Source organism: Dama dama, chromosome 29, assembly GCF_033118175.1.
Source record: "Dama dama isolate Ldn47 chromosome 29, ASM3311817v1, whole genome shotgun sequence".
Classification (NCBI taxonomy): Eukaryota; Metazoa; Chordata; class Mammalia; order Artiodactyla; family Cervidae; genus Dama; species Dama dama.
The window spans coordinates 28,870,233-28,883,092 of record NC_083709.1 but is presented as its reverse complement, the minus strand read 5'-3'; positions in this window follow the sequence as shown (position 1 = coordinate 28,883,092).

Below are 12,860 nucleotides of genomic sequence, written 5' to 3'. Positions count from 1 at the left end.
ATGCTTTCAGGAGAGTATAACTGTTTCCATACATCTGTTTTAGCACTAACAATATTCGATATTAACTATACGTTTATGTATCTGCTTCACGCACTGAACTCTGAGCTCTTGGCAACGTAGATAGCGCTCTGCAGATAGTCAGTGTGTGTCTATGTGGTTAAATAAAAAGGAATCACACCTTATTCTTCCCTCATGCTATCATTTATTTACATTTTGTTTTCTCTAATTTTTCCTTGTAAAATTTCTTCAGAGTTTTACTGTGTTTTAGTGATTCTAAGTGAACCCAAATATGAGATCTTTCAGCAATCTTAGTTCAATGCATAAATGAAAGAGAAGCACCTCCTTGAATGCTGCTTTTCTGGTTGTAATAATCTTGGTGGGAGAACCCTAAGAGGAAGATGAATCAGAGAAGAATGGAAGCAAAAGTCTCTTAGCATTTCTGGAGAGAGGCATAATCCTTGTCCACAATCCTATATGGGTATCCTTCTGCAATAAGAATTTGGAAAGAAGAGTTCAGTCATACATCTGGACAGTTAGAAAACTGTTAAAAACTTTATGACTTTATGTTCTTTAAAGTAACCAATTTATTGTATTGTTGTGACATTTTATGTGTTCTGACATTTTGACCTTAATATGATTAGCACCTCTGGTGATGGTTGAAATGCAACATAGACTAAAAGGATACAGGATAAACAAGGATGGCTGTCCTCTAATTTTCCTGGAGATTAATCTCTCCCTCTCAAATATATAAAAGTAAACTTTTCCTTGGTTTGATCTTCCCTCCCAAAGTCTTTTCTAAGTTATAATTAGAGATGAAAATTAAGATATCAATGAAAAAATACACTCTGATTTATCACTTCTGACAGAAGAGGTCTTTTCCCCAGGCTGCTTCCCAGTTCCTTATTTTAGAGAAAACAGCAGGTGAGGGTGACTATTTCTCAGCTAGTGACAGCTTCCAAGAGAAGAATTATATTCAGGAAAATATTTGCGATTAAAGCACATCAGAAAAGAGACATCACATCAAATCAGCTCACTGCCCAGTTTTAAAATCTTAAATACCAATGTTTCAAGGTTGGAATTTTAACACCTTGAAAGTGAAAGTGAAGTCTCTCAGTCATGTCCGACTCTTTGCAACCCCATGGACGGTAGCCTACCAGGCTGCGCAGTCCATGGAATTTTCCAGGCAAGAATACTGGAGTGGGCTGCCAGTTCCTTCTCCAGGGGATCTTCTCAACCCAGGGATCAAACCCGGGTCTGCTTCATTGCAGACAGACGCTTTACCATCTGAGTCACTAAGCTCCTTTATAGGTAGATGACATAAATCTCCCAGCAAGATTTCACTTAAATATGGTAACTTTCTTTGAGAAAACACAGCATTTAATGAGCAGTTACAAGTCAAGTGCCTTATAGACTATGTATTTTTGCTACTTTTAATCTTCCCAAGTCTCTAGTGTAGGTACTATTATATTTGTTTTATAGAAGAGGGATTGAGGCTGAGAGAGGTTAGTGCCTTGCCCAGAGACATGTAAAACGTCTGTTAGTCGCTCAGTCATGTCTGATTCTTTGTGACCCCATGGACTATAGCCCTTCAGGCTCCTCTGTCCATGGCATTTCCCAGGCAAGAATACTGGGGTGGGTTGCCATTTCCTCCTCCAGGGGATCTTATGACCCAGGGATCCAATCTGTGTCTCCTGCTTGGCAGATGGATTCTTTACCACTGAGCCCCCTAGGAAGCACCAAAAGATAGATAGAAGAACCATAAATGTAATGTGGGTATCTTAAACCAATTCTTCTCAAACTTTTTCTTGCTTCCTTCCTAAGAGATTCCAATCCACCTCCCATGCCCACCTCTTTTTCTCTGCTTAGTTATGAAGTACTTCTATTTCTGCTATCCTGAAAGATTGTTTCTGGCCTGCTTTCTTCCTCCCTCCCCCTTTCCCCTCCTTCCCTCTTTTCTTTCTCCTCGCCCTCTCTCCCTTCCTTGCTCCCTCCTCTTTTTCTTTCTTATCAAGAAGCCAATAATTTTAAAAATTTTCAATATTGAAAAATATATTTTACTCACATTTTAGTAAATCTGTGACGCCATTGATTGAAAGATACACAATTGAACTATGTTCTACTGAGGAAAAAAATGCTCTCCACTGAGATGTGATGCTTTAAAGACAGTCCTGCGTGACACACGGATCATTTACACCAGCCACTCATTCATCAATGCCAGGGCATTTAGCGATTTGTGTTTTCACTTCCTCTGCTTGGCATGTGATAGCTAGCTCCTTTGTATGCATCTTAATAACAAAACCTAACCTACATATACTTTTGTGTATTTTCTTAGGTCTGTAAACACATGGTTATTATTAGTAAGAAAACATGGGGCTCAAGTCATTCTTGTATGTTGAATGTTTGCCTCACTAGATCAAATTTATTCCCACTCTTCTATTTCTGTATATTTTTGTGTATATAATGACTTCTGCTCCGATGCTAAATCATGTAAGCCTATAGAAAAACATTTTAAATGATGAATAAACTAAACACTTGTCGCACCAAAAATACTTAAGACTCAGTGGAAATGAAGGCAATGTGAATAAATTTAATCAAGGCAATGACAACCATGTCAGAACTGTCACCTGGCTGGCAGTGGCTATAACATGCCACTAAGACTCAATTTCAGGGATATTAAAAGGTGACAAACTATACTTCTTAGAGTCAGTGAAATAAATACTGAATATGCTTTATGATAGCCTCTGTTTTCTGCTTCTTAGATCCTGATCAGGTCCCAGCTGTTTTATTCTTGAGGCATTGCTTCTCCCATACTTCTCATCCTTCAGAGAAATAGTGCTCTGCACCGCGCCTCTATCCGCTGCGATAGGTTCCTTCCCTACTCTAGGCGGCCTTTTAGTATTTATCCCAAGACCTGTTACAAATGTTCAGAAAATTTAATTTTACCTTTTCCTCTTAGGGAGAAAAATCCCAACTACATTTCCAACTCACAGCAGTGTATGTTCCCTTTTCTCCTTGTGCCGTGATGATATGTAAGCCTTTGCTGATAGATGGAGTGAGCATAAAAGGATTTAATTCACTTTGATTGATTTAACTCTGTGCTAAACTTTTGAAAGAACTCTATAGTTTGGAATTATTTTCCATTGTTGAATATTTTGGAAACATTTTTATATGTAACTAATGAACAGTTCCTTTGTGCCTTGAAAAAAGTACATTTGTAGTAGTTGATTTTTGATTTTTATTACATATTCATTGTTTGTTTTCTTCATTCTTAATCATTTTTTCAATTTTGTGTAATGATAATACCTACTCACTGTACTAATCCAAACAATACATAGTCAAAAGTGACATTGAAAGTCTCTTACTTTCCCTTTCTAATCCCATTTTCTAATATAATCACTGTAAACTACTATTTCCTTTAATACAAACACACACACTCACACACATATATATAGCAACTCCATGTTGGGACTATGTGTTTCTACATATTTATATGTATATACATCTATCTATCTATCCATCCATTGCTTATTAGCATATTGTGGGCCTGTTTCTAATTTAATTCATAATGATCTACATTGTTTTAAATAACTACTTAGTATTTCTTAGAATTAATATACCATGATTTAGGCAACCATTTCCCTGTATATGGGCATTCTAGTTGTTTACAGAGATTGTCATAAACATTTTAGAGTTATTTTTGACTAAGGTTTTAAGAATATTTAATGTTGCTGATTATTTTCCTTTTCTTTCTTTTTCTCTGACTTGTCAGTTAGAATCCCAGAAATGAAAATACTCAGGATATATACATATTGAAAATTTTTAATATCATTATTTAAAATTTTCACAATATAAAAATACACTAGTAATCAGTGAATATGTGGGTTCTTCTAGGTTTTATAATGAATGTTATCAGCAGTGAATGTTATAGATTTTTAATTGTCATCCAATAGGCAAGATTTGATATCTTGTTTTAATGTGCATATTCCCTGTTTACCACTATTGCAGTGGTATACTTTCATTATTTATTGATCATTTAGATTTCCATTTTTTGTGATTTGCCTACTCCTACTTTGACCCATTTTAGATTATCTTTTTCTTAAAGATTTGAACTACTTCTTTACATTTTAATAACAACAAACATCAAATGCTTACTATTTCAACTGACTTTGATTCTGAGTGCTTCATAAGTGATAACACAATAAAAACAACAAACATCAAATGCTTACTATTTCAACTGACTTTGATTCTGAGTGCTTCATAAGTGATAACACAATAATTAATTTGCACAACATTATGAGGTAGGCACAATTTATAGGTTAAAAAACTAGGGCAGAGAAAGGTTAAGTATATATCCTAGGTCACACTGCTAGTGAGTGGCAGAGCTGACATTCAAATGAATGCACTGAGGTATGAAGTCATGTTCCAACTTCTGAACTATGGGCTGCTCAGCCAGAAAGGCAGATCACTTTGTGCTGAACGCACAGCTATGCCGTTGCCACATTCATAGGAGCTAGTGTCAGGCATTTTCAGAGCATGTTGGAAAACAAATATTTTTGTCTAGGGTCTTGTAAGAATGATACTTCTCATGAAGAAAAAATAAAAACTATAATGTTTCAAGGTAGAATCTTGATGGTATATATTGTTGAAAATGAACTATGGAAAATACCAATAAAGTTGATAAGGTAGAAACTGAACAATGAAAGCAAAGGAGCGGAGGGGAAATTTCCTTAGTCAAACCAGGCATGAAAGGTCATAAATTCTTTAATGAAGTGGGATTTAAAAAATAAAAGAACTACTTTGTAATTTGTAGTTTGCCTAAGTAAATCGTTTATATGTAGTTTTCATTACATTAGCTACTCTTAATTAATCCCTTTGTGGTCTTTATAAAGTTTGTGGTTTAAGAAGACTAACAGCAGAAAACGCTTTTGATAAAATTCAGCACCCATTTATGATAAGAACTCTTCAGAAAGTGGGCATAGACGGAACATACCTCAACATAATAAAGGCCATATAGGACAAACTTACAGCTACCATTTTTCAATGGTGAAAAACTGAAATCATTTCCTCTAAGATCATATCTCTCACACCTAGAATTGTCAAAATGGATGGATTTATGACTGTCATGATATTTATTTTAGCAAATTTAATAGTGCCAGGATTGTAACACCTTTTAAAAATACCTCCATTTAGTTTTATTTTTGGAACCCTCATAGTACTTGACTGCAACAGTGAAAAATAATCTTAATTCAAGATAAACCCAGGCATGTTAGGGTTAAAGTCTTTTAAGTAAGGATTTCCTCTTTAACTTCTCTCCTTTTTTCCAAGAATTAGTCTAAGTTCTAGAGGCTCTGGAGCATTGGATTTGGAAACGATATTTGATTCAGGGCCATTTGTCTTCTAAGTGGGTATCCATAAGATGCTACAGTCCTGTAGGGTCCTTGAAAAGTGAAAAAAGTCAGTGTTAGTCACTCAGTCATGTCTGACTCTTTGCAACTCTGTGGATGGTAACCTGCCAGGCTCTTCTGTTCATGGGATTTCCCAGGCCAGAATATTGAAATGGATTGCCATTTCTTTCTCCAGGGGTCTTCCTGACCCAGGGGTGTAACCTGCATCTCCTGCATTGCAGGCAGATTCTTTACCACCTGAGTCACCAGGGAAGCCCTCTTTGGTCCATGGTCATGGCCAGATCTCCTCACTGGAATCTTCTGGGGTATCACGTATAGATTGAATTGTGTTTTCCTAAAAGATTAGTGGAAGTCCTAACCCCCACTACCTCAGTATGTGACTTTATTTGGAAATCGGGTCATTGCAGATGTAATTAGTTAAGAAGAGGTCATTCTAGAGTAGAGTGAAACCCTAATCCAGTATGACTAGTACCTTCTTAAAAGTGAAGACAGGAGAGGAGAAGGTCATGTGTCAATGGAGGTAAGAGATTGGGCCTAAGCAGCTATAAGGCAGGGGATGTCCAAATTGCTGATGACATAGAGGCTAAGAGAAAGTCATGGAACAGACTCTCCTCCAGAACCTTTAAGAAAGGATAGCTCTATGACATCTTGATTCTGGACTTCTAGCCTCTGGAACTTTGAAGAAATAAATTTCTGTTGTTTTAAGCCACTAGGGTTGTGGAACTTGGTTATGGCAGCCTTAGGAAACTAATACAAAATCCAAACTCATGCTACTTCTGTGTTGTCTTCTTAGCCTACGGGTCCACTTGCATTCAGAGGTGTATCCACTCAACTCATTTGGGAAAATGTTTGGTTGCTTCCCGTGCCCTGTCAAACTGCCCATCTGCCAGAGAACTTCTTGTAGCTTCTCTGTACTATTGCAGGGACAGGTTGTCATGAACACTTTGTAGTGTTTGACAACTTCCAGGACAACCACATAGGAAATCAGGCTGACATCCTGTCTTATCTGAATCCCAGAACTTTCTGGGAGTGCTGTGATTCTCTTATGCCTTGAGCTCACCTAGGAGTGAGGACATGGAGCAGGATCTCAAGCACAGTTCCTACACCAGTATGGCCTTCTTTCTAAGCCTTCTCGTTTCCTACTTACAATTTCTACCCAATTTGTTTTCCTACAGTTTCAAACTCCTGGGATTTCTATCTAGTCTGGGTAAACAGATAATTATTTCTACAACCTGAATCTATCTTCATCTATTCTTGAATTTTCTGTCTGACATCTAGTAGGAGTAAAAATTTAGAATTTACCTTCTTTTTTCCTCTGGTTTCTTTATGACATGCTCTCTTTGGACAGTGAGAAACTTTAGTCTTATGGTTTGAATGGAAGTGAGTCACTATTAAAGGAAAAATGCAGATGCATAATGCCAGAAACTGTAAACTCCTACAAGAAAACATGGGGGGAAAGCTTCTTGACAATGATTTCATAGAAATGACATCAAAAGCATGGACAACAAAAACAGAAGTAAACAAGTGGGATTACTTCAAACTAAAAAGTTTCTGCACAACAATAAGAAACAATTAGCAGAATGAAAGGGCAACCGATGGGATGGGAGAAACATTTTCAGACCATATATCTGATAAAGGTTAACATCAAAAATATATAAGGAACTCCTACAGTTCAATAGCAGAAAAACCACACACACACACACACACACACAGAAAATCCAAAACCAAACTGATATTTCAATTTAAAAATGGGCTACGGACTGAACAGATATTTCTCCAAAGAAGTTATACAAATGGTCAACAGGTATATGAAAAAAGTCTCAATGTTACTAATCATCAGGGAAAAAAAATGCTAATCAAAGCTACAGTGACATATCACTTCACACCCGGCAGGATGGTTATTATAAAAAACAAAAACAAAAGCAAGAGATAACAAGGATTGGCTAATATGTGGAGAAATTTGAACCCTTGTGCACTGTTGATGAGAATGTAAACTGAGGCAGCCACTATGGAAAACTGTATAAAGTTTCCTTAAAAAATTAAGATAGACCTACCATATGTTCTAACAATCCCCCTTCTAGGTGTTTATTGCAAAATAAATGAAATCAGGATTTCAAAAAGATACTAGCTCTTCCTTTTTGATTGCACTATTATCCGTAATAGCCAAGATGTGGAAACAACCTAAGTTCATCAATGGATAAATGAATAACGAAAATGTGATATATAATAGTATATTAATCAGTCATAAAAAGAAGGACATCATTGTTATTTGGGATAACATATATGGACCTTGAGGGCAGAAGCACTGGATTCTAGTGGTGATGGGAGGTGGGGAGAAGGGTAGAGAGATAGAAAGGTTTCATCTATCTCTAGAGAGATAGATGGTGGAGGTCTTTTTAGCTGTGTAAGAAAATTTTAACTTTATTCATAGATAAGAAGAAACTGTTGCAGAGTTTTACATAGGCAAATGATTGATTAGACTATTGATTAGATTGATTAGCTTTTAAAATGTTGGGTCTGTTTTTACTGAGAGAATTGCATTGAAATCATAACAGAAGACTCTGAGAGAAGTTAGTTTCATCATTGAGAGATAATTATGTTCTAAAGTCACACAGAAGATGAAGTTGATATCTCTAACAGAGTAGTGAATATCTAGTGGTAGAAATGATTATATTTAAAAATTAATTGGATTGAGGAAAAAAAGTGAAGGATAATCTTGGGTTTCTAGCTAGGGCCACATTGTAGGCAGAAATGCCATTCTGAAAAAATGCAACATAGGATAAACAAGTATTTTGGAGGTAAGATAGAGTAGTTTTTAGAAATGTAGGGTTTAAGAGTTCTACAGACATTCGAGCATAAAAATTTAGTAGGCAGTTTTATACCTGGACTTGGAATTTGAGGAAAGGCCAAACCGGAGTTTTGGATTTAGAGGCCTTCAGGCAGTGACAGGAACTGAAGCCATGGAGGGGATTGTGCTTGCTTATGGAGCTGGCTCATTGGAAAAGACTCTGATGCTGGGAAAGATCGAAGGCAAAGGAGGAGAGGGTGGCAGAGGATGAGATGCTTAGATAGCATCACCGTCTCAATGGACATGAATCTGAGCAAGCTCCCAGAGATTGTGAAGGACAGAGGAGCCTGGCGTGCTGCGTCCATGGGGTTGCAAAGAGTTGGACATGACTTAGTGACTGAACAAAAACAACAGTGGATGGTGTAGCAGTTGACTATTGTAGCATAACAAGCCACCTCAAAACTTAGTGGTTTTAAACAAGGATGCCTAATCCTGCTCATATTTCTATGGTCTGGGTAGGGCATGGTTAGGCAGCTTGCCTCTGTTTCTATAATTTATTTAAGATTTTTATTGATGTACAATGGATTTATAATGTTTTGTTAATTTCTTCTGTATAGCAAAGTGACTCAGATATATGTGTATATATATGTATGTGTATGTATATTCTCTGTCTCTGTCTCATATGGTGTTGGCTAGGCTCATTTATACATTTGCAGTCAGCCTGTGGTACATTTGGGACCAAGGATGCAGTGTAGCCTTACTCACATGCCTGATACCTGGGTTAGGATGGTTGGAATGAATGTGAACTGGCTAGACCTTTCTCTTGTCTCATAGTCTTTCATCTTCCAGGGACTTTTTCTTTACATGGACTTTTATCTTCAAGGAGGATAGCCCCAAATTCCTTTCATGGCATCTCAGGGTAGCAAAACTGGGAAAGCAGAAGCTGTAAGATGATCACTGCTGCCCTAGAATTTGCAGTGTCATTTCCAATCAGTTCTATTGTCCAGGAAATTCATAAGCCCATCCAATTGTGATAGGGGCCTGGAATGTGATTTCACCAATTCACTGGGGGCAATTTTCCAATAATCAATCATAGAAGGTATGAGAATGAGAAGAGTCTAGAGCTCTGAAAGGTACAACATTCAAGAGATGGGTGTAGACAGAGAAGCCCATGAATGTGACTGAGGAGTGAAAAGTAACGGAGAAGAATAGCATTGTGACAATTTGAAGATTCTACTTCCAGAAGGAGGGAGTGGTCAGTAACTGCTGAAGTCAAGAAAATAAGAGCTTAACAACTTCAGATTTAGTAATGAGCAGGTTGTTGGCACCTTTGACAAGAAGAAGTTCAGTGGAACAGAAGAGTTAAAGTCAGGTTGCAGGGTTGAGGGAAGGAAAAAACAAGTATCAAGAAGGTGGTCTGTGAAAGGGCAGAGAGAACTAAGGAAATAACCAGAATATGACACATTTCTGTGTTAGTCTGTTTGTTTTTAAACAAGGGAGGGATTTATGCCAGTCTAAATGCTGCCATCAAGGTGGAAATCAAAAGGAAAAGGTTGAAGATATTTTTTTCATCCCAATCCCAAAGGAAGGCAATGCCAAAGAATGCTCAAACCACCGCACAATTGCACTCATCTCACACGCTAGTAAAGTGATGCTTAAAATTCTACAAGCCAGGCTTCAGCAATACGTGAACCATGAACTTCCAGACGTTCAAGCTGGTTTTAGAAAAGGCAGAGGAACCAGAGATCAAATTGCCAACATCCGCTGGATCATCGAAAAAGCAAGAGAGTTCCAGAAAAACATCTATTTCTGCTTTATTGACTATGCCCAAGCCTTTGACTGTGTGGATCACAATAAACTGTGGAAAATTCTGAAAGAGATGGGAATACCAGACCACCTGACCTGCCTCTTGAGAAACCTGTATGTGGGTCAGGAAGCAACAATTAGAACTGCACATGGAACAACAGACTGCTTCCAAACAGGAAAAGGAGTACGTCAAGGCTGTATATTGTCACCCTGCTTATTTATGTCATATGCAGAGTACATCATGAGAAATGCTGGGCTGGAGGAAGCACAAGCTGGAATCAAGATTGCCGGGAGAAATATCAATAACCTCAGATATGCAGATGACACCATCCTTATGGCAGAAAGTGAAGAGGAACTAAAAAGTCTCTTGATGAAAGTGAAAGAGGAGAGTGAAAAAGTTGGCTTAAAGCTCAACATTCAGAAAACTAAGATCATGACATCCGGTCCCATCACTTCATGGGAAATAGATGGGGAAACAGTGGAAACAGTGGCTGACTTTACTGTTCTGGGCTCCAAAATCACTGCAGATGGTGATTGCAGCCATGAAATTAAAAGACACTTACTTCTTGGAAGGGAAGTTATGACCAACCGAGACAGCGTATTAAAAAGCAGAGACATTACTTTGTCAACAAAGGTCCATCTGGTCAAGGCTATGGTTTTTCCAGTAGTCATGTATGGATGTGAGAACTGGACTATAAAGAAAGCTGAGTGCCGAAGAATTGATGCTTTTGAAGTGTGGTGTTGGAGAAGACTCTTGAGAGTCCCTTGGACTGCAGGGAGATCCAACCAGTCCATCCTAAAGGAGTTCAGTCGTGGGTGTTCATTGGAAGGACTGATGCTGAAGCTGAAACTCCAATACTTTGGCCACCTGATGTGAAGAGCTGACTCATTGGAAAAGACCCTGATGCTGGAAAAGATTGAGGGCGGGAGGAGAAGGGGATGACAGAGGATGAGATGGTTGGATGGCATTACCGACTCAATGGACATGGGTTCGGGTGGACTCCGGGAGTTGGTGATGGACAGGGAGGGTTGGCGTGCTGTGGTTCATGGGGTCGCAAAGCGTCAGACATGACTGAGCGACTGAACTGAATATTAGGGAACTGAGTTCTACTTTCTTGAATTTACTGCCAGAAATTTGAACTCATTTTAGCTGCATAGAACAAAATATGGTTACCTTAAGCTATTACTCTTTAGCTCTTTTTAGCTTTTTGAGAGGATATATGTTGAGTCAAAAGTCAAATGCATTAAAATGTATAAATATGTGATTCCTGCTTGCTCTTTGAAGTGTCCAATAAAAAATAATTGTATCTAATATTAATCCAATTGCAAATAAAAATGTTTAAATGAAAATGAAATATTTTGAAAGTATAAAGGTAAACACTGCATTTGAAGTATGCATTTTAGCACTTGATATATTTATTCATTTTCTTCAAGATGCAAATGCTGTAACAAGTGTTGCAAATGTAGAGAAATAAATTAACTTTACATCAAAAAGCAAACATCTTACAAATGGCAACAAGAGACCAGTTGTATTTAAGATGTCTGATATTGCTTTATGTCTGTATTAATAATAAAATATTTTTATGTACTATTTCTCCTCATGGAAAACCCTGCTGTCCTTATTCATATACAAATAAAGTTGAAAGGGGATCTAGATGCCTGTGTGTCTGCCACCAGCTTTTTCTGGACCTAATTTGATGAGAATAAAATTTACACTGTCTCACCACCCTTTTATACAGATATGTTCTTCACTATTTTAAGAGCCCTGAGTATTTCTGTAGTTTCTACAGAGTTGATCAGACACACGTTTGCTCCAGAGCATTTAAATATACATTATTGATTCTATTGTTTGAAAGTAAAAATGCTTTTAAAAGAAACTTGGAAAACAAATTCTAAATGCATTGAATTTAAAGACCAAGAGAAGTCCTTCGGGAGGGTTTCCACAGCAGCAATTTGAATGTTGTATATTTCCTTGAAAGCAACAGGTAGTTAATTAATGGTGTCAACAAAAAATTTGCAACCTACTATGTGCTAGGTAGCTGAGAAACAAAAAGAATTAGGCCAAACTATATCCTGTTCTCAGCTCCTCCTCTCTTACTGATCAGATAGATCACAGTCTATTCAGGGTGTCAGGTAAGTAAAGAATTTTAAGAATAATGTGATATGTGCCATGATAAATGTGGGAAAAATGTACTTTGTGAGTACAGAAAGAAGAAACTAAATTTGTATGTTGGAGAAGGATGCAGACAGAGAGATGTTATCACCTCCTAAAGCAGCAGAGAAAAGGCATTTGATTTTTATCTTAGAGAAAGAGTGTGGTTGGTAGGATGGACTGAGGGCTTGGCAGGGTGGGAGGATGGAATGGTTGGAAGGAAGAATTACACTTTGTTTAGAGGAAATAATATATAATGGCAAGGAACCATGTTAGGAGTTTTTGGCTTGAAGTGCTCATTGTGGTTTTCTGGGTAGTATGGCAGAATCATAGGATGTGTTAAGGGGGTGGCAACTTATTATACTGAAAGAATAGGTAGAAATACAAATAAACATTTTCAAGACATCATAAAGTTTTAAACTTTATACCATAAGTGATGGCGTAGGTTGAATGACCAATAATTTATATAAGCCATAAACATTAAAATCAGGAAAATCACAGCAAGAAATCATAGGACTTGTGTAACAAAAGGTAATTATTATTTCTTCCTCCCTGTTTTCAAGAAAAGCTATAATCAAACACTGTAAGGCATTGCTGGTAACTGTTTCTTTGAAGTCAAAGCCTCTGGGAGGTGCCTCCTTGTAACTTGTGCCATTTCATAGTCTTAACCACCTTGACATAATTCCACATGCTAAATCTCACAGTTTGT